Source organism: Ambystoma mexicanum, chromosome 8 (assembly GCF_040938575.1).
Source record: "Ambystoma mexicanum isolate Mex_15411 chromosome 8, UKY_AmexF1_1, whole genome shotgun sequence".
Taxonomy (NCBI): Eukaryota; Metazoa; Chordata; class Amphibia; order Caudata; family Ambystomatidae; genus Ambystoma; species Ambystoma mexicanum.
The window spans coordinates 746,269,140-746,289,832 of NC_090929.1; the positions used below are offsets into that span (position 1 = coordinate 746,269,140).

At 45.2% G+C, this 20,693-nt stretch overlaps 1 protein-coding gene across 1 annotated transcript in view; it reads right to left on the minus strand.

Annotated features, from left to right (window-relative positions):
* The window catches only part of TLL2 (tolloid like 2), a 1,535,386-nt gene that overhangs the window by 1,388,687 nt on the left and 126,006 nt on the right, over positions 1 to 20,693 (minus strand). The window lies entirely within an intron of this gene.

The following is a 20,693-nucleotide window of genomic DNA, read 5'->3' on the forward strand; positions in this document are numbered from 1 at the left end:
TGCATTGGTTGTGCGAGAACAGTAGAACGTGTGCAGCTAAGCCAATTGGACTTGGGTAGCTGCATTCTGGTGGCAGTGGAGTTTGTCAATGGGATTATGTGTGCAGCTAGGCCAAATTAATCGCGCAGTATAGCTGCATTCTAATGTTTGTTGGTGCCGAGTAGCGAGTTAGCATATTAGTGTGTTTGAGTGTCTGTGTGGATTCAATGGTATCTCGCTTAAGGGTTCAGGCTATTAGGCTAAGGGCCTCCCCGTGTCTTATTGGGTCTGCAATTGCTTATTGGCGTTGTCTGTTGAAAGATGACAACCAGATCATGTTCAATCATATAATTTCAGTATGCAGTGATAAAATTGCAGCAAAAATGTTGCCAGTACAAAAAGTTGCGTAAAAAAAGCGGTGATTTTACCAGTTAAAGGTGTACCCCATTAGACAATTTAAGGAGGACGGGGGTTGCGAGGGTGTCCGACGGTCTCCTTAAATGGTATAATGGGTCCGGGGGTGTCCCCCGCATCCTTTACATGGATTGCGGCATCAAAACCACTGCCTTTTTGCCGCAATATTTTGTGTCCACAATACAGAGGGGGAAAGTCAGTACCCTAAAGAAGAGAGAGAACAAGGCCCTCTTACGCTCCTCTTTATGAAGTGGGGCCTGCAAGCCGGACTTGCAATACCTACCAGTGGAGAAGTAGCTCCAGCTGTTTCGACCACCTTTAGGTTAAAAGTAGCAGGATTTAAAGTAGCTGCACTTTTTCAAAGGTCTTCTTGAATTGATCCAGGGGAAGGGAGTCCATCCCTTGGTAGAATTATTATTTTAATGGAGTTATCATACTACACAAGGTCGACTATTTAGTTTTAGTTTGCAAGGCATTGACCTTCTTGTTAGGATAGCGGCAGATAGGCCTTTAGCTCAACCCCTTTTATGTTACATAAGTATGGCAAAGGTTGAGAAAAGTGCAACTCTGTGTCAGTCTCTCATTTCTGACACTGCACAACAGGCATCTATATCCTCTACACCATATGTTATGATAAGTCATTTATAACGTGCCTGTACACAAGTGTTTCTAGGCGCGACAAGGGAGGGTACATAGGGAGGACAAGACAAAATATCTTACTGGGCCCTGTGTTATTCAGATTGTGCAGGTGCGATAACGCAAAGTGCAGGGGAAGGGGAGCGGGTGCAGTGCAGGGGGGGAGGGAAAGTGCAATCAGGGCCGCATTGCCCCGAGTAAGTGCAGCCAGGACAGTGCTGCTCCGGATAAGTGCAAGGAGGAGAGGGACTGGAGGGGAAACAGTTATAGCCCCTAATGCATGACAGACCCAGATACAGTGCGGGGGAGACGGGTCAAGAGGTGCCAGGTACCCAGTGAGACTCTGTGGGTAACCAAGCAACCAGTCGGCACAGCAGACAGGTAGGTTAGCAGGGGAGGGAGAGAAAGCAGAGGAGAAAAGGAAGGTTTTGAGCTTGCTTTCGGAACTTCAGGTGGTCCAGCTCAAGTTTCAGAGGGGCAGGAGGGCCGTTCCAGAGGATGGCACCTGCAGAGGAAAGTGATCTGCCCCCTACTTTTCTGCCTGGAGAAGCATCTGACCCTCAGGGAGGTGGAGGCAGCAGAGTGAAGGGCTTCAGAAGGAAGGTATTTGGGAAGAGAGTTCTGAATATAGTGTGGCCCTACCGTCCCAGAAAGCCTTGTGGACGATTGTAAGGAACTGATGGTGGCAACAGTAAAAGACAGACAAGTGATCACAGTTCAAGGGTGTTTATTATGTCTATGCAGGTTGGAAAAACACCTAATCTAAACCTAAATCTAAGTTGGGTGCAAGCTACGACCATCAACAATTAATAAGGCAGTCCTAGTGGCGTCTTGTCAAATAAAAAGGCCCTATACTAAGAAAAACCTATTGCCCATCCTTACAACTAAATACAAAAGAAAGTCAGATAATATTCACAAGAAAGAAAGAAGTGTTCAAAAAGGATGTGGTAGCTGGGGATATTCCTTCCCCACATTTTGAGCATGGGACAAGACTGAAGTCCGTAGCACAGCACATGCCCGAGCTTTCCCAGCACGAGAAACAGTTTCGGTCTCAGTTATCAGGACCTTCAGAGGTTAAGTCTCTTTTCTACAAAAATGCTCTTGCCTCCGAGGATCTGATGTATTACAAAACAATAAACAAACGTTCCTTTCTGCTTGTACATTGGGCAAGGCCTTTTCACCCCTTGATCCCCCTCTTTTGGGTTCAGATCCACAAACATTTCCTTTCTACAAAATCATGAACAAAAGTTATTTTCTCACTGCACTTGGATGATGATTCTTCACCCCTCGGTCCCTCTCTTCTGGGCTCAGACCCCTCTCGAATATCAGCATCACTCCGTCTGGTTCACTCTGGCTTTTATTCAAAAGATTTCTTGCGTTACATTCATATTTCGGTGGGGTACTGACTTCCCACCCCTAGATCCTCCTCTTCCAGGCTCAGACCCTTCTGAAATGTTTGCTTCCCTCCGTCAGGTTCACTGCGGCTTTCCTCAAATCAACTTTGTTTACAGCATTCACAAATCTTAATGTCTTTTTAAATAGTTCACTGTGAACATCCCTCCGTCGGGTTCACTTTTGTCAACACACTGTTTCATTGGGACTTTTAGACGTCACCCCTTTTTATCTGCATCCATCCGTCAGGTTCACTTTTGCCAATCACACAATTCCTTCAACAGTTCTTACCATGCAGGATTCACTTCCATTAGCTTCACAATCATCTGCCGGTCAAAGACTTTCGACTGTACAGAGGATTTTACTAGACCCGTTGATGATCACTCCAACCACTTTCTCGCATTTCCCAAGGTGTTCCGGTAACGGTAGTTTCAACAATAGGATAATCGCACAGAGTATCCAGAGTGAGCACCCATGTGGTACCTGACTCCTCTGTAGCTGGTTTTCCCCTCTCTTATTAACAGTACTTTGTACTTTCCTCAATTAGTCCTTTCCTACTTTTGTTCAACAAAGTTCGGTTTATCGGCTCTCCCCTCGGCTGTGATGAACTGCTTTTTTTTTCTGGTCTCTGAAGTCAAGGCCGGTACCACGGTGGCAAGTGTCTTTCCTCGGTTTGATTATCAGCGAAGGAGGGTCCTGTGTACCGTTGACATCTGCTGCAACACATGCTGGCTATTGTTTGCGGTCTTACGATCCTTCTGTGGAGGTTTCACGGGCCTGGCTCGGAAAGGGCAAGGTCGCTTCTCTCCTTTTCACCCTCTCAGTTCGTGCCATCTTTCTCCTCCTCTTGAACTGCTGTGCTGAGTTAGCTCTCTCACTGTGCGGTCTGCCTTGCTCGTATTGTGCTCTTGTGTTCCACCTTTTATCCCTGTGGGGAAGGGAAAGGGCTGTCAGGAGTGTGCGATTGCGGTAAATTGGCTCACTTTGCCTGACCCTCGTGTTGGGACATGTCAGGTGAACGGCTCTGGTGTTTTTGCGTCATCTTTCGTGGTGTGCGAAAGTGTGTGTGTCGGAAAGGGGGTGGCTAGAGTGTTTATGTATCCTACATGGTAGGTTGGGAAAAGGTGTTACAAGAAGGGGATACCGCGTCTCACCCATCTGTGTCCCACTTCCACTCCCTGAGGACCAGCCATCCAGGTGTTTCTCCCTCACTGGTCCACCCCCAGGAACTGGATCTGATAGCGTTGACTGTCAGAAGCGGCCAGTAAGTGTTAGTAGTGTTGCGAGATCATTTCACTGCTTTACACTGCCTGGTGCTGCTTGACGGTCCCTTTCTGGTACTAAATGTCCCTTCCTCTAATGGGGTTGACAACGGTGTTGGAAGGATTGCGAACGGAGAGCGGAGGAAGAGCTACGTTCTCTCCAGTTCAGGGGATCTGTGAACGGTGCTCTCCGCCATCCTTAGGAGCACTTGGGAACACCAGCCCCCTGAGACCCCAGAGACCGGGACTCAGACTGGGTAGGTCCGGCAGTGTGCTGTGAGCAGTGTTTCCTATTTGTAAAAAGCAAAACAGTCAAGTTTTACGGTTCGCTTTAACCTGCACTGTAAATCACAGGTAAAACAGTTTGGGTTTTATTTGGAGTACTGTGTGGGTGTGGACACTAATTCTGGCAGCACACTTTTGTAAAAAGCAAAACAGTCAGGTTTTACTGTTGCTTTAACCCGCATGTGAATAAGAGCAAAACAGTTGGGTTTTATTTGGTTCCCTCAATTAAGGCTCCAAAAAATAACCGGGAAGTTGGCTGGGAGAAGAGATGGGAGTTGAATAGCTAAGGGCTGTGTTCAGCTGACTGATGTGAACGGGTGATAAGCGCGATTGGCTGCGTAGGGATTAACCCCTCATATTTTGTACTTCATACTCCATACCCATACTTACTCATCATACTTGAGTGAGTCAGAAGCGGCTGTGCGCCAGTGTTTGGTGTCTCATGGTGCTTCACGGGACGTGCTACAGTGCGGTTTCATTCATTTGTTTGTTCCTAATAAGCACTGTAATATCTCCCAGCCTCTGTGACTTGTGGACACAGCATGAACTATTGTTGAAGCGTGGGACGCCTGGGACCGGGTGTACCACAGACCTACACTGCGCTGTGCTACTGTGCTGCGGAGCAGAGTTGAGCTAAATTAAGGAGCTGAGCTGGGTTAAGAAAGGGCCAGCAGCAGCTGCTCTGTGGCGGTCGTGGCATTTGTGGTACTTGTGACTATTGCGATTCGAGGTCCACCAGCTCGATTGGGGCTAACTAAGTAATGGGGCTAACCATATAGCTATAGCTAGTGAGGCCCAGGTAAGCCCACAGTGAATTGCCGGCGGGTACCTGCTATATAAAGGGCTGCCTGATTTCACTTTTTAAAAGTTTTGCTTCTGCCAAGTCTGCTTAAAACACTGAAAGCTTTGAAACAGTACCTGGTAGCCAACCTTGGGAAGGTGTGTTTCCTTGTTTGATTTTTTATTTAGATTTAGTGACACTCCTGTGCAACAGGTGGCCACTGCAAGGAGGGATACAAGCAAGATTGGCAGGAGACTGCGGGCTCAATTGCCTTTGATCCTGCATCGAAAGGTGAAACTTGTTTAACCCTAATAGCAGCAACTGCACCAGTTAACGAAGACCTGTGTCTAGAGCAAGGCTGGCAGGCGACTAGCAGGAGTCTCTGGACCCAATTGCTTTCTCGTCCTGCACTAAAGCTAATAATTAGCCAAGTCCAACAGCAGTTGTTGCACTAGTCACTACAGAGCTGGTTGAACGCTGACATATTGGGATAAAAAGTAGTACCAACGACTTTTTATCCATTGCTGGTACTGAAATGCCGCCAGGGAAAGGGTCTACGCAGACTAAATATAATCTACGGAAATTGAAGAAGCATTCTAGTATGGAGAACCCTGAGATCAAGCCGGTGGGGAAGAAATCGAATTAAAAAAAAGAGTAAAGAACTCTATCCCTGCTGATCAAGGTGTGATCACTGGGTTTTTACCTTTGAACCCTCTCCCGGAAATTAACTCAACAATTATTGAGGAAATTGTGGTTCCAGGACCTAGTGACAGTGGCTTAATGAGTTCAACCAATTTTGATGACATTGATAACTCATTGCTGGAGTTGTGTTTGAACATTCAGAGAGGGATGATGCCGCAAATGCCGTCGACGGTGGGAAGCAGTGCTCTGCCTCAGAGTGAAAGTCTAATGATTATTCCATCTGAACTACCTAATCCTACTGGGGAGTTATGGTATATTATCAGCCTCCCCAAATCTAGCTATGGCCTCAATGGAGGACGTTCTGGATATAGAGGCAGAGGAGCTAGAAGCCCCTACCCTGGGGCAAACGAAATTGCTGAGTTACAGTCTTCTGTAGCATTCCTACAATTTGCTCTAAAGATTCTCTTGCAAATGTGAGGGCATATTTTGGCAAACACTAACACACTCGCCCTGGCACAGGAGCAGGCGGTTAAAGAATGTGAGGAGGCAGAAGTTAACCTCTCGGAAGCTATCCACATTGCCAAAGAAATTAAAGACCTGCAAGACAATGAGATTAACTTGGACTTAGAACAAAGTCTTGAAGTATTCTTCTCATGGAAGCAGCATAGAATGGCGAGGAAGGCACAAAAGAGTAAGAAACCAAGTACTCTGTCCTACCCAGTGGGAGATTTGGCACCATCCGTCTTTTGCTCTAAGAAAGCAAAGAAAAGAGCAGCTAGACCGAAGAATAAGAATCCGACTGGTAAGGGTTGCCTGACTAGCTAGTTATCACCCGAGCAAGAGAAAAGTATAGAGTTAGTCGAAGATGTGGAACTACTGGAGATAGACGACCAGGGCGAAGAAGAAAGGTCAACTCTGAGTCCAGATAAACAATCAAGATCTCCGAGTGAAGAGAATAAGCCGGAGACCACACCTGCTAGGCTGAGCGAAGATCAGAAAAAATGGTCCGGCAATCGTGTTTGCCCGATTAAGAATCTATATCAAAGCGGTGAAAATAGATGGCTAGCATGTTCTGAATTACTAATTAGACTCAATTCAGTTCCACAACTTCGAGTGCTGAAATCAGATTTTCAATTTGTTGAGCCGTTGAAGGGTCCTGACCCTAATATCTCCGCTTTGCATTGCAAATTCCTATCAACAGCACAGATGATTAGGAAGTACAAAGATGAACCGATGGCAGTAGACGTTGACATTGATGTTGATCTGAACGAAGTAGATCTTAGCTGCGCTAAAGATGAGCTGGTAACATCATTATAGGAAGAAATATGTCCTAATATAACAAAACGAAAGAAAGTGGACGCTGCCGACGTATAACAAGTTTTAAAATGGTTGGCGGGGTAAATGCCCAGGGCTTTGGCAACCCACTGAGATCTTACTATCCTCTCTTGGAACTGCAGAGGCTTCGTCCACCTATTGAGATCAGAGGGTTCTGTTGATGTGCTAGCAAATCATAGTTGCATTTGTCTTCAAGGGACTTGGGCAATGGACCCTTTGATATTAGATGGTTTTGTTGTGTACCAGTCATTTGCTAAAAAGGGAGAAAGAGGCCGTCCCTTTGGATGCTTACTTTTGGGGGTGGGAAACGCGTTAGTCTCTAGACAGGTCAACTGCAATCAAGAGAATAATCTGATTGCAGTTCAGGTGGAGTACGGCTGGGAGGGCACGCATGGAAGATTTCTCCTTGTAAGTCTCTATAATCCCCCTGGAGTAGTGTTAAGGGAACAAATACAGGATGCTTTACATGACCTAATGATATCTTGCTTCATACAACTAGGAAAAAACAGCTTTAATAGTTGTTGGGGATTTTAATTGCCACATGACAGGTGAACTTCCCAGAATCCCAAGTTGAATGAGAACTGTGTAATGATGCATGCTAAGAAGAATGTGGAGGGGCTGGGATGGGTCCAATTGTTTGACTCCTGGGAACTAAAAATGATTAATGGCTGCACTTTCAGTGACTGCCCTGGAAAGCACACATGGACTAATGGAGCAGCTTGTAGCACATTAGACTATATATTTGTATGTGCCAAAATGCAGCTTCATGTGGAAGACCTGGAAGTGATCCATAATAAATGGAGCGATCATGCCATCCTCCTGTGTGCCCTTAATGTTTCCAGTGGTGGCCCTGCAGAAAGGAGTATAGGTAAAATAATTGTCAATAATGCAGGGACTAGAATTAGTGGGTCTGATAAGAATGTAAATCAGGCAATAGAAGCGCTAAGTACTGCGAAAGGTCAATTAGTGAACCCAATCTGTGGAGGAGAATGGGTAAAGTTTCTTGAAGATCGTAATTCATAGTGAGATATTGATGACAACACCAGTGAGTAGAGCCCCGCCACGTCCTCCCATCGATGCATCTTATGGTGCAATATTGAGCAAAATCAAATAGTTAGTCTTCAAGAGCTCTTGGACCCAATGGGTTGGCCAATATAGTCATCAAGAGCCACCCTGAGTTTTGGGCCAGATTGTTAACTATCCTGTTTGAGAAGATTTTGGCTCAGGGAAAAAAAAACTATTCCCGGCAAACACGGGTCCTAATACCAATTGTTAAAAAGGGGAGCCGGTCAGACCCCAACAGTTACAGGCTACTATCAATGCTGGACACAACAGGAAAACTATTTGCCTCACTATTGCTCATGGAAATGCAGAAATGGGTGGACGAAGCAAATATTCTATGTACATTTCAAAGGGGGTTCCGACAGGGCTATTCCACCACCCATAACCTCATGGTGATGGACATTCTACGTACCAGGGCGTGCTGTAGGGGGCAGCCTCCGCTTTACGCTCTGTACATTGATTTTAAGGCTGCGTTCGACTCAATCCCCATAGGCCGATTGTGGTTAAAGCTTGAAGCCATGGGCTGCAGAGGGACTCTTGTACTACCTCAGACTCCTGCATCAAAATACCTCAGTCAGGCTTAAATTGGATCAGGAAGGACATATGACTGAAATGGTGCAGCATTTCAAATGGTGCAGGGTGGTCAAGCAGGGTTGTGTCACTGCTCCACTTGTATTCAATCTGTATGTCTACGACATATCAGCGGCAATAGCAGTAGCTAAAAACTGTCCCCCTAAAACTGGTGAGGGTTAGCATACGCAGATGATCTAGTCATTGGAAAACGTATAGAGTATGGGATTGGTTGGAGAACTATTCCCACATCAGTGCGTTAAAGAGCGAATAGTTTGTTCAGTACAGACTATACACCTTTATGAAGCCACAGGCGCATTTGAACCTTTGTCCATATAAAAGGCTCAGGCGCTTCATCGTTTTATTTAGAATAGAACAACTACTAAAAAGGATGGTTATGGGGAGCAGAGAAAAGATTCCTACTAAAGAGCGAGTCTGTCGGCTATGTAAATCGTCGGAAGCATTGGAGACAGCTAAACACTTACTAACCGAATATCAAACCATGGCCAGTACTATCCAGATGTATATTGGTAGGTATGCACATAATCTGGAAAGCATTTGGGAATTGTCCTTTTGGTGTGATTGCACTTATTCCGCTAGCATGCGCCTGCTAATTGCCCTTTACAATATATGGCTAAATATCGAAGCCAGGTTGGGTCCAATGATATGAAAAATAGGAAAGATGGTGACAAAATTCCCTACGTTAAATGGATGCTGGGTCGGGTCTGAGAGAATAATTATTAATACAATCCTTACCCTCAATCATTCCCGGAGGCCTCCTAAGCAAAGACTGATACAAATACTGTATCTCCATTCTAACTATCTGTGTTATTCCTAGATTATTGGCCCTTAAGGTAAAGAGTACATGTGGAAAGTAAGAATGAGAAGGATTTATTTTATTTATTTTAATTTGACTATATTCTGTTGAAATTCTATGAAAAATTATGGTTAAATGGTTTTTATATTTATTATTGTTATTTGAATGTTATGATTTGATGGATATGATATTAGTATGATATTGTATTGTTTTATATTTGTATAATATATGTGTAAAGTTTATTTTGAAAACGAAATCACATTAAATATTAAATAGCGATGGCTGTGTCCTGGCCACCTGGTTGACACATTCCCGGGGACTAGCAAGTGAGACACCTTCAGGTTTCTCACACAATGCAGAGGGTCTTGCATTTGATCCTTGCAGCCACCAGGAGCCACTGGAAAGATTTCAGGGCTGGAGAGATACGGTCCTGGGCTTGAGGCCAAGGATAAGTTTTGCAGTCCTGGTCTGGATTAATTCCAGAGGGCAGAGAGTAGAGCAAAGCAGATTGAGAAATAAGCTGTTACAGAAGTCCAACCTAGAGAGAACCAGAGCTCTGGAGAAAATGAGCTCCTGGGGGAAGTGAGAAAGGAGGAGTACCCGTGAGGCGGTGCAGCTGGCAGTGGGCCTTCTTGGAAAGGTCAGTGATGTGAGGGGAGGAGAGAGTGGAGTCGAAGATGACACCAAGATTTTTTGACGCTCAGGAAGGTGAAGGAAGAGGGCCCATCGGGCGCGGCCAGAGTGAGAGAGGGAAAGCGGGAGCAGGGGACGCAATGAGAAGGATCTCTGTCTTATTGGCATTAAGGCAAATATCATTGGAGGCTCACCAGTCCTGATTCGCAGATAGAACGTCTGGAATGTGCGAGAGAGGAGAGGAGGCTGTAGGGAGCCGGAAAGAGAGCTGCATAACACTGAAAGTTAGAGCAGAAGGTTGACATTAGGTGGGCCAGAAGGGCCACCTAGAGATTGAAGAGCCAGGGTGAGAGGTTAGAGCCCTGGGGAACACCACGTGTGGAGAAAGGTGGTGGAGAGAAAGGACCCAAGTTGGACCTGGGAGGGTCGGTCCACGAGGAAAGGGGTCAGCCATTTCAGGGCCTGATCTGTAATGCCTGGGTTCTCACAGAGTCGGTTGATCACGAAGGTGTGAGTGACCGGTCGAAAGCAGAGGAAAGGTCAAGGAGGATTAGGACAGAAGGGGTGTTGGTGTCGAGATTGGAGATCAGATCTTCACAGGTGTTTGGGAGAGCAGTTTCCGTGCCTCTGGCTGCTCTGAAGCCAGACTGGTGACCAGGGAGACAGCCAACAGTTTCAATGTGGAGAGTACGCTGGGAGATGGGCCAGCTTTTCCAGAAGTTTGCCCAGGAAAAGAGTGATAGAGATCGGGCGATAGTTAGCCGGACAGGTAGGCTTGGCAGAAGGCTTTTTAAGGAGGGGGTGGACAAGGTAGTGCTTGAGGAGAGAGGGGAAAGCACCAGTAGGGAAAGTGATTGCAAAAATCAGCCAAGGCTCAGAGCGAGGGTGTCAATGTGGTCCTTGATGGTTCCGGAGGAGCAGGGAAGCACCCGTTTGGACAACACTTTCATAGATCGAACTTGTCTAGAAACATCGTCAGGTGTTCAAGAGAAAGTGGAGAAAGGAGGAGGGAAGGGGTAAGAGAGGTAGAGGCAGAGGAGGAGGAGAACGAGATGTCCTGAGTTTTAGTAGTAGGAAAGTGAGGAGCCAGGGCTGTACAGAGGGCCCGGGAAGGAACAGGAGTAGTGTAGACTGCAAAAGGATTAGCCAGCTCCTCGCAGATTTTAAAGAGTTCGGCTTTGTTGTTAGAGGCTGCAGTGACGTGGGCTTGGATGTGGACTCTTTTTGGACAGGAAAGAGTCTGTATTGCCTTTGGAGCAGGCGACAGGCCAGTTTGTCAGAGGATGCACCCGAAGTCCTCCACTTCCTCTCAGCGACCCTGCACTTGTGTTTCAGGGCGGCGAGGTCAGAGTCAGACCAAGAGTTTAACTTGGAGGTAGGCGTCAGATGGATTCTCATGGGAGGGGCAAGGAGGTCCAGAGTGTTGGAAATGGCAAGATGCAGATTAGAGAGGTCTGTGTCAGGGTGTGAGTCAACCGCAGGAGTAGGAGGAGCAGAGAAGGAGGCGGCAAATGCATCGATTGACACATGATATACAATATATATGTCAGGAATCAACAATCGCATTTGCGGGATCGGAATAAAGGTCCAACCAGAACTACCTCTCCGACAGTAACCTTGCATACAGATGCGAATCGCCCATCTCTAATATCCAGGTTGCCATCCTCTTATTCACTTCAGCGGAGAGCTCCGTTTTTAGCCTGATACCAGTCACCATGGCGACGGTGGAAGCTACTCTCCACACGTCGCCATGCCGGAAGAAATCTCACGTCTAATGCTCACGTGATGCCAGCACACGTGACATCGGGAGAATAAAGCCTGCCCGCAGAGTTAGCCTGGTGGTTTTGATTGAAGTGTTTACGGACTTCCGTGTTCTGTTTTGCTCGTTACGTATTTGCATTTCTGACTCCTGCTTTGTTTCCCAGATTGCCTTGTCTCAGCCCTCCTATCCCTTCATTCTGGTCTTGCTGCTCTGTGTATGTTGAAAGACCCATTTCTGAATCACGGACTGCCTTTTGCGGATATTATCCCTATTACCTCCATACCAGGAACAACACGTGGAGGAACATGAAGACTGCTGTTTGGGACCTAATCCATCTAGGTGTCCTCATGCCATCGGGATAGGTATTCTGTATTTGGATTCTGTACTTCAAGGAATCTCTCCAGGCGTCCTCGTGCCGTGGGGACAGGACTTTGAAAATCTTATACTTTGGACTTCAGTGAACATCCCGATCATCTTCTGGTAAGAGCATTTCCCTAATACTTTTTTTAAAATAATTTTTTATTGTTTTACAACCAAAACATCTCTCTGATACTTAGTACCAAGACATCGCTCCGTTTATTCAAGTTGTTTACTTGTCATTTGCTTTCTTACGAGATTATTATTTGGAAATCTTTTGGGAACTGTTATCATCCATACCCACTCACCTGTAATCAGCCTGCTGGTTTCCAACATAAGGTGGGGTTCCTTTCATGTGAAGGTGGGGTTACTCCTATCAATCCAGTGTTATTGATTGTTTTCTTGTTCCTCCAGCAGGCGCACTGTGGGTGTGTGTGTGCGTCTCCTCTTCCAACGACTTGATCCTTCTATCTGTTCCTTATACACAGCAGAGGATTACAATAGTGGGAAGAATTCTTCAGCGACTTTCGATTTCCCTGTTCAGCGCTCCATCCACATTGCTTATAAAATTGGCGGTGAGTCCTAACAATATACAATGTCAATATAAAATAGCTAACATTTCAATGTTATATTGTGAGAACGGTACAGCTCACATAAAATGCCCCTTATGCATGAAAGGCCATTATATAGCACTGTAATAAATCCATGAACGTTACTGGAGTCGGAATTTTAAATGCCCCATATATTCCATTCTATATTCCCGGTTTTCTAAAGATTAAAAAATGTTCAGACAGTTGTTTCAACTTTGTTTATCGTAGTAGGATTATTTATTTATTTTAATAAGAGATGTAGCCTTTCCGCACTATTGTATACGTAAGGTAATGAGTTTGTCATAGAATTAATTTGGATACTTATTGTCTCATAGTTAATTCATGATTTTTGCTTCCATTTTTCATTTAAAAACTTTCCGAAGCACACGTTAAAAGCTTATGGCTACTCTGACTAGCACAATAATGTATAGCCTTAGAATATAGTAACTTTTATAAACGTTCACGTTCCAATATCCTTGACTGCTCCATCTGCTTAGAGAGACAAGGGGATTCATGTGAAGCATCAGGTTGCAAGTAACAGGAATTTCATATTGCTTCCTCCAAGCGAAATGCCATTAAAGGAAGAAAGATTACGTTCTGTGGTCTGGCTGGTGGCGTGTTAGCCTCGGTAAGGTTTGAGAGGTAGAAATCGTTGTTGCAGCAAAGAAGTGTTGCTAGGGGTGCACAGAGATTCAATGCACAAGCAGATGGTGAAGTTAAGGTTTTTTAAGAACAGAAATAATGGGGTCATTAAGAGGGCACGCCGTTGATTGGGGGTATAGGACTGTCAGCCTGCATAATATTGTAACTGCGAGGAACGAGTTCAGGATGGATTGGATTTCAGTGGACTGTGAACCTTTTTTTGGCAGTGTCCGCAATTCGGTATACACATCATGTAGACTGTCAGTTTTAGAGGTTCCTGATTCTTGGGTTCCTTTTCTTACCTCATGGGGCACATGTTGCACTGGGACTGGCAGGCCCTTTCTGTCCCTCTTGTATCAGCTTGCCCTATGTCTCACAGCTGGAGTCCTCACATGTAGGTGTGTGGCACGAGTGGAAATAGCTATGACAAGTTGGGGCGAGGAAGAGCAATAATGTATTCCTGGTATGATAAGGTCAGTACAATGTATGTGTCAAGAGGGATGGGAAACCCTCTCAGCCTTCGCTGGGAGGCCTACAAGGGAGAAGTCCAGAGGCAGTCCTACCCCATAGGAGGACAATGACAGTTCCGAGGGCCCCCATTCCTCTTGTCCACCCTACTTGCCAAATGCCAGTCTGTTTCTTTGCATTATTCTTTGCATCACCCCATGCCAGTGACCCAAAGTGTTGGCAGAATGTTCTCGTTTAATTGCAGGAAGTTACCAAAACAAGACAGCCCGATGGGGAACAGAACCATCAGCAATCCCACACAGACCTGTAAACACACTGGCCGAGAAAGCTACCCTCCGGGAGAAAGATCCAGCTTAACCTGAGAGCAACACATGCAAGCATTACTCTGTCAACACCGTAAGAAGGCCAGAGACACAATGGTAGAAATTATTCAACACTTACTTTTTTTATGCTCTATGTATAAAGGGTACGTCTAATTAATTTGAGCTTGTGTTTAAATAACTGAGGCATACGTTTGGCTAAACGTCACTGAAATGCTATGTATGCACATTTAAAAAAAAATCGGCAGATAATAATGTCATCTTTGCAGTTTCCACTTATTTAGCGTTGTTTGGTGTGGAGGCTCAGAGGTAGATCTTCGGCTATGTTATAAACCAATGTATCCCAAGCGAATTACACGTCATGAGCTTGTAAATTGATAACTATTGATTGGAAATCAATCATTAGAAGCCCTGTAAATATATGAAATTTCATATATAGTATGGGGAACATTTTTAATTAGGAAGATTAGCTATTTTTCAACTGGTGTATGTGATTTGCAAATGTTTACTTAAATCGTATTTATTTATATGCCTCGAATATTAATATTCTGTAAAGATATATATTTTTTTTTCTTTGGCACATGTGATGTTCTAAATTGTTTTTATGATTGTATTCTTTTTGCGTTTTGCATTTGTATTGTAATTTACTAACTGAAATAAAGTCCAGTGATGATAATGATGATGATGATGACTGACAGGAGAGGGGGCTCTTTGGGCAGCCTCCAAAGCTGTGCACTGCATTCTAGCCCCAGGAAGACCGAGGGGGAGCTCCAGGCGTGGTCACTATCCATCAGGGACTTACAATTGAGCAGTGGCTGCTAATACATCCTGGGCATGGCGAAGACTGCAGAGAAAACTGAAGCAGCCCGGAGAGACCGGTGAGCCCACACAGGGATATTGGGGCACTGGGGCGCTTAGAGGCGTACACCACGTGCCAAATGAAAGTAATTGGATAGCCCGGGAGAACCGAAGCTGGGGAGCTGGGGGAACCTGGCAAGAATGTGAAGTTGTGAATGAAAGGCAGACAAAGGCCCAATGCTCAAATGGAAACGAATATGAACATATGACAGTGTTACAACATTGGTAAAGTCCTGGCAGGAGAGTACACCAAGCCTTTTTTTCCACGAGTCAGGAGACTCACATCTGAACTGTGCGGGAAGCAAGCCAGAAGAGAAAGTAATGAATGGAACCTAGGGGAAGGGAAACAAGTCTCTTGGAAACAAGAGATTGTATGGTGAAGAAAGGACAATCTCTTGATAATAAATCCGAACACCCTCATGGTGCTTATGGGACTGACCTGTTAAAGAACTAAGAAACACAGTGGAAGGGAAACCCATTCCAACGATGCTGGGACTTTTGCTTTTTTCATTTCTTTGACACCCTTTTGGAACTTTGAGTGCAACTTGTGAACTACAGCTGCAAGTGGCAGCTAGAGAACATTAAGCCCTTTTGCACTTTATGATAGGTTTAACGTGTGAGGGTCAGCGCAGGATTTTGGATGGAAAACTTGCTCTGTGGACATCTTGACAGAGAATGTTAGTTTTGTTAAATCAGGGAAACCTCCCCTAGAGATGGGGAAATATATGCTTTTCTCCAACCCATTTCTTTTCATAAAACTTTATAGCAATGAACACTAGGCCTTTGTGTCTGAGTCTTACTCACGATACCTCACAGACCATATATTGTAAAATGTCGGTCTCCCCTGAAAACACAGCAGGTTGGCGGGACAACCAACAGGAGTTTATCTGCAGATCACAACACCCAAGACTGTTCGTGTTGTGTCCATTTTTCAGCTAGGTAGCACGCAGCCAAATTATTCAAACATTTGCAGATCAAACAGAGGATCTTAAAATCAATACTATCCCCTCACCGACAACCAGTGAAGGGAACAACGCAGAGCTGAGATCGGGGATGATTTAGCGACTACTGTGTTTTTTGCCTTCTGTAACCGATTCAGATGTTTTTGTGGAATCCCGGCTAACAGGCCATTGCCATAATCCAACTGCGAGTTGACCAATGCCCCCAACAAAATTGGCATGGTTGTCAGATGGTATATGGTATATATGGAAAAGCAAGCCACAAGAGTTTAACCTGGTGCCAGCATTAGGAAGGAGCTAAACCATTTAATAGCATGGTCTGAGACACCCCCAACCTTCCTTTGTCGCTCTAATAAAATATTGCGGTCCATAGGATCGAATGCCGCAGACAAATCCAGCATTACTAGCAGGGATCTCTCTCCCACGTCTGATAATCGGAGGAGTTCATCCCAAACCGCTATCAGGGTCGTTTCTGTGATGAATCTCGGCTGAAATCCGGATTGGTGGGAATCTAATAGATGAGACTTATCTACATGGTCCTGAAGCTGAATCGTGACTACTTTATCAAATATTCTTTCAGGCTACGGGAGGCCTACCACTGGGCAGTAATTCTTTAGTACATTAGGATCCAAGTTAGATTTCTTCAATAGTGGGGTTATAATGGAATTTCTTTTGTCTGGGCCGCACAAGACCTTGTGCGAAAGATGCATTGACAAAATAATTTCATAAAAGGGGTATTTTCATCTGCCAGACGTAGCGGCCAGAAGTTTACATTAGAGATCATTAGTAGGCTTCAATGACCGCATCAAACTCAGGATGCAATCCTCAAACTATTTTAAAAACAAACTGGTGCTAGATACCCTGTTGGTTATCAGAGTCGATCATAATGCCATGTGTCGATATTATGTTATTAGAATTCAACATTGCCAACCTTCTCAATGCAATCTTCTCTTGGCTACCTTCACGTACACATCCGCTGGAGATCCTACCCCCCCTACGTCCCCTGTATTGCAGACATGAAACCGTGCCCTGTCTAACACCAGCTATTGTACCAATACCGCAGTGAGTATTTGGAAAGCAATATCCATTAAGACAACCATATCGAATATACCCTCGAGTTGATGACAGCCTGCAGGAGGAGGTCCCTGAAAGAATATGAGAAAGAGCTAAGAAAATTGACTGATGCATCATAAGAAACTGCACAACATCCTGAAATACTGAATGAAGACAAAGCATGAATCCTATGGGAGAAATGACGAAGTAAAGAATCAAGTGAAACTTAAAGTATAAAAGAAGATTACACATTAGAAGTGCTGCAGAAATCAGAAGTATAATGAATGTACATCCGCTGAAGCGCAAGGTACAAAAAGTGATCGTATAGGCTAGCTACAAATAGTGAATAGAATGCAGGCAGAGCCGCCATTGTGCAGAAACTGGACATTGGTATCATGAAATAAATAAGATAAGAATCACAAAGAGAAAATGAAAGGTTGTGTCGCAGTAGAATAGCAGGTTGTTGGAGCTGCGTTGGCAGACTTTCTGGCTTGAAGTCAAGAACTGAGAAGTCGAGGTCAGCTATCTACTCTGAAGAGGAACATGTTTGCGGAGGAGGAATCTTCTCATGTTAAGGTGCAAGGAAGAACACAGAAGATGCCAAGTCTTAATTCATTTAAACAGTTAAAATGTTTGCAGAATGAACAGAAACACTGCAGTTACTAATGTACCCCTAGTCCATTATCCCCTTAATTACTCCTACGTCCCGTCCCCTTTCCTCCATATTGTATTACAATTGAATGTAGCCGCAGGGTGAAGAGGTGACCCTCCTTAAGAAAACAAGTTCTGTAATATTGCCTGCCCGAATGCCATGTCTGACCTGGAGCCGGCATCCAAACAGTATCGCTTGCAGAAGACTGAGGAGTGGCCCACGTTGCAGCTCTGCTGAGGACCTGCCACGGAACGTGCCTCTGAAATGCAACTGCGGTGGCCTTGGCTCTGATAGCGTGGGCATGCATATTTGCTGGAAGTGGTTTGTGCTGCCCCACATAGGCATCCTGGCTTTGAACCCCCAAAGCTGACAGAGACTCAGATTTGCGGAAGCTCTTGGTTTTGTCCAGGCAGAATTTTAGAGCGCGCCTAACATCTAGACAGTGCAGGACCCTCTGGGCACCGTCCTTAGGGTCCGCAAAGAAAGTAGGTAGCACTATCTCCTCATTAAGGTGAAACAAAGACTACTTAGGCAAGAACGCGGGATGTGTTCTGAGAACCACCTTATCCCTATGAAAGGTAGTGTAAGGCCAAAGAGCTTGGATTTCACTGACCCGGCGTGCAGACGCAAGACATAGCCCCTCAGGGTGGACACCCGGTAAAAGGACCTTCTGGTCCTTCTGCAACGTCACCAGAAGGATCTAGCGACCCCTCGGCCTGGCGGCCGGTAGCTGAAACAGTCTCGATACCTGTGCTGGTATTAGAACCTTAACGGTCCCTCCCGCTCCAACGTTTCCTAAGGAAGGTAGCGCCCTTGCAGGGTGGGATGAAAAGAGTGGCCCTACCTTGAGCCTTGACTTGTGTCAGACAAAGTTCTTCAAGTCCTCTGGAGGCGATCGTTCGAAGAGCTCTCTCCACCGAGCTAACTTTCTTCTGAGCGCGTGGTGTAAACGCATCGCATCGCATCGACCGTATCTGGGGAAGAGCGAGTGGAATTACAAGGCCGGAGCCAAACCCAGGAGCACTGGTGAAAGCGGTCCGTTCCCGTCAAAGAGGACTGAGGAGTGGCCCTCGTGGGCGGTGCAGGGAAGCGCATGCTCCCAGGGCCGTGCCCCTGCACGCCTCTAAATTTAAAGGGAAAGAAGATTTTATCTGGTGAAAAAGGTTGTCTCCCGTCCCTAGCGAGAGACGCCCATACAGTATGGAGGAAAGGGGACAGGATGTAGGAGTATCATGGTCTCTTGTCACGTGAGTTGAGGCTGAAAATAGGGCTTGAACTTTGAGTTCCAGACACATTGGCGAGTGCCCTCACTCCTGTTACATTCCTAGGACAAGAATACTCTGCAAGCCAAGTACAAAGAGAATTTCATGGCAGAAGGCATGGTTGATGAGATGTTTGGTTAATTGTGCGGTAGGACAGCTTCATGTCCTATCTACTTGCACCTGGGTCTTGGCTAATGTGCTGCTACTTGAACCGAATGTTCCAGACATGCCACAAGCGTGCCAAACCAATTGTATTAATCTGTATAACGAAGGACCTTATAGCTTGAGAAACCTACGAAACTTTGTTTGACTGATTTTTCTTAAAGACAGCCAATAACAAACTTAGCTCCTATATGATTGTATATCTAGATGTGTCCCTTAACCCCTTAACTGCTGAGGGGTTTTCCCTCTCAGTGCCAAGCCCTTTTTTGGAGATTTTAGTATGTTGCATTCAATCCCTTGTAACATTTTTGTTACAAGAGATATGTCGGCCAAATTTGGATCCTTTTCTTCCCATATTTAAGCGGTCATAAGACTGCTGTAATGGGGTGAGAGAGAACATTTTAAAAAAAGCAGAATGTGTTTTTTCAGAAAATGCCAATAAAATGATGTACAAAGAAGCCTGTGGTTTTTTCATTGTAAGAGCTAGGAACAAATGGTTTGTTCTGAATTTGCCATTTTCCAGGCTTTCAAGAACAGGTTGAGTGGAAACGAAAGGAACATATTTTCATAAGGGTACCATCAGTTTTATGAGATTTTTCCCTTTATTTCCAATAGGACATGCGTGGACGGAATGGAAGAGGAGGGTAGGAAAGCTGAATGGGAAGACAGAAAGGCTTACATTTCTGAAATGTAGACACATTTCCAAGTTTAGGAAGGGGTCATTTGCGCAGGTCAGGCAACAACTATATAGTTAAGATTCCCATAGTTTGGGAAACAATCGGAAAATGACAGACAAAAAGGTATGTGCTCGACATGTTTGGACCTATAAGGTAATGGCTTCTGTGAATATTGAGAAAAGCAATGCACTGCTACATTCCCCTGACCCTTCTAGTTAATGCTTCACAAAACAAGCAATACCACAAGCCAAAACCGAGCCATGGTACACAGGATTTATTTTGCCGACGGTCTAAACAGACATACTTAGCATGTGAAAATAAGGAAAACAATTGTGGCGAGGAGTGGCAAGCATACATTTTTTGAAAGAGCACAGGCAGACCTTTTAATGGACAAGTGACTTGTGCAGGTTACAAAAGCATACAGTGCCTAAAGCAGCAACTAAATGTAGGTTACATTTGGGAAATAAAAGAGTTCTGTAAGAAAGTGCAGTAGCACAATGTATGAAAACAATCAAAACCAAGAGAAAACAAATGTCCTACCTTCCCACAGGTGTCCCAACAAAAAAAGGTATCTCACATGGGTGGGTGCACCTACCGGGGCGCAAAGGGAGAAGGCTATACCACTGGTACATCAAATGCCCCAGGGAAGACCGGATTTGGCTTTGTGGACAATCCACAGATTTGGGCTTGGGGTGTCGCTGCCACCAAGGAAAACAGGAAACCTCATGCATTTCTGAAAAGCAGACACCCAGGGGATTCCACAGAGGTCAGAATGTATTACCCACAAGGCCAGGCGAAGTCCAGAATTTAGGAAAAAAACCCCACAATTTTCACATATTTGCCACCAGATAACACACCGCCAACAACACATGTCCTACCACGTTGCCACAGGTGTCCCGACAAAATGTGTGGGTGCACCTATCTGGGCTTAAAGGGAAAAGGCTAAACCACTTCTATCACCAAAGGGTTTTGGGGGAGCACATTTTTGGGATTTTGGTCTTGTGGACAACCTCCAGATTTGGGCCTGGGGTGTCGCAGCCACCAAAGGAAAACAGGGAACCCAATGCATTTCTGAAAAGAAGACACCTGTGGGAATCCACAGAGGTCTGATTTGCGCGAATTA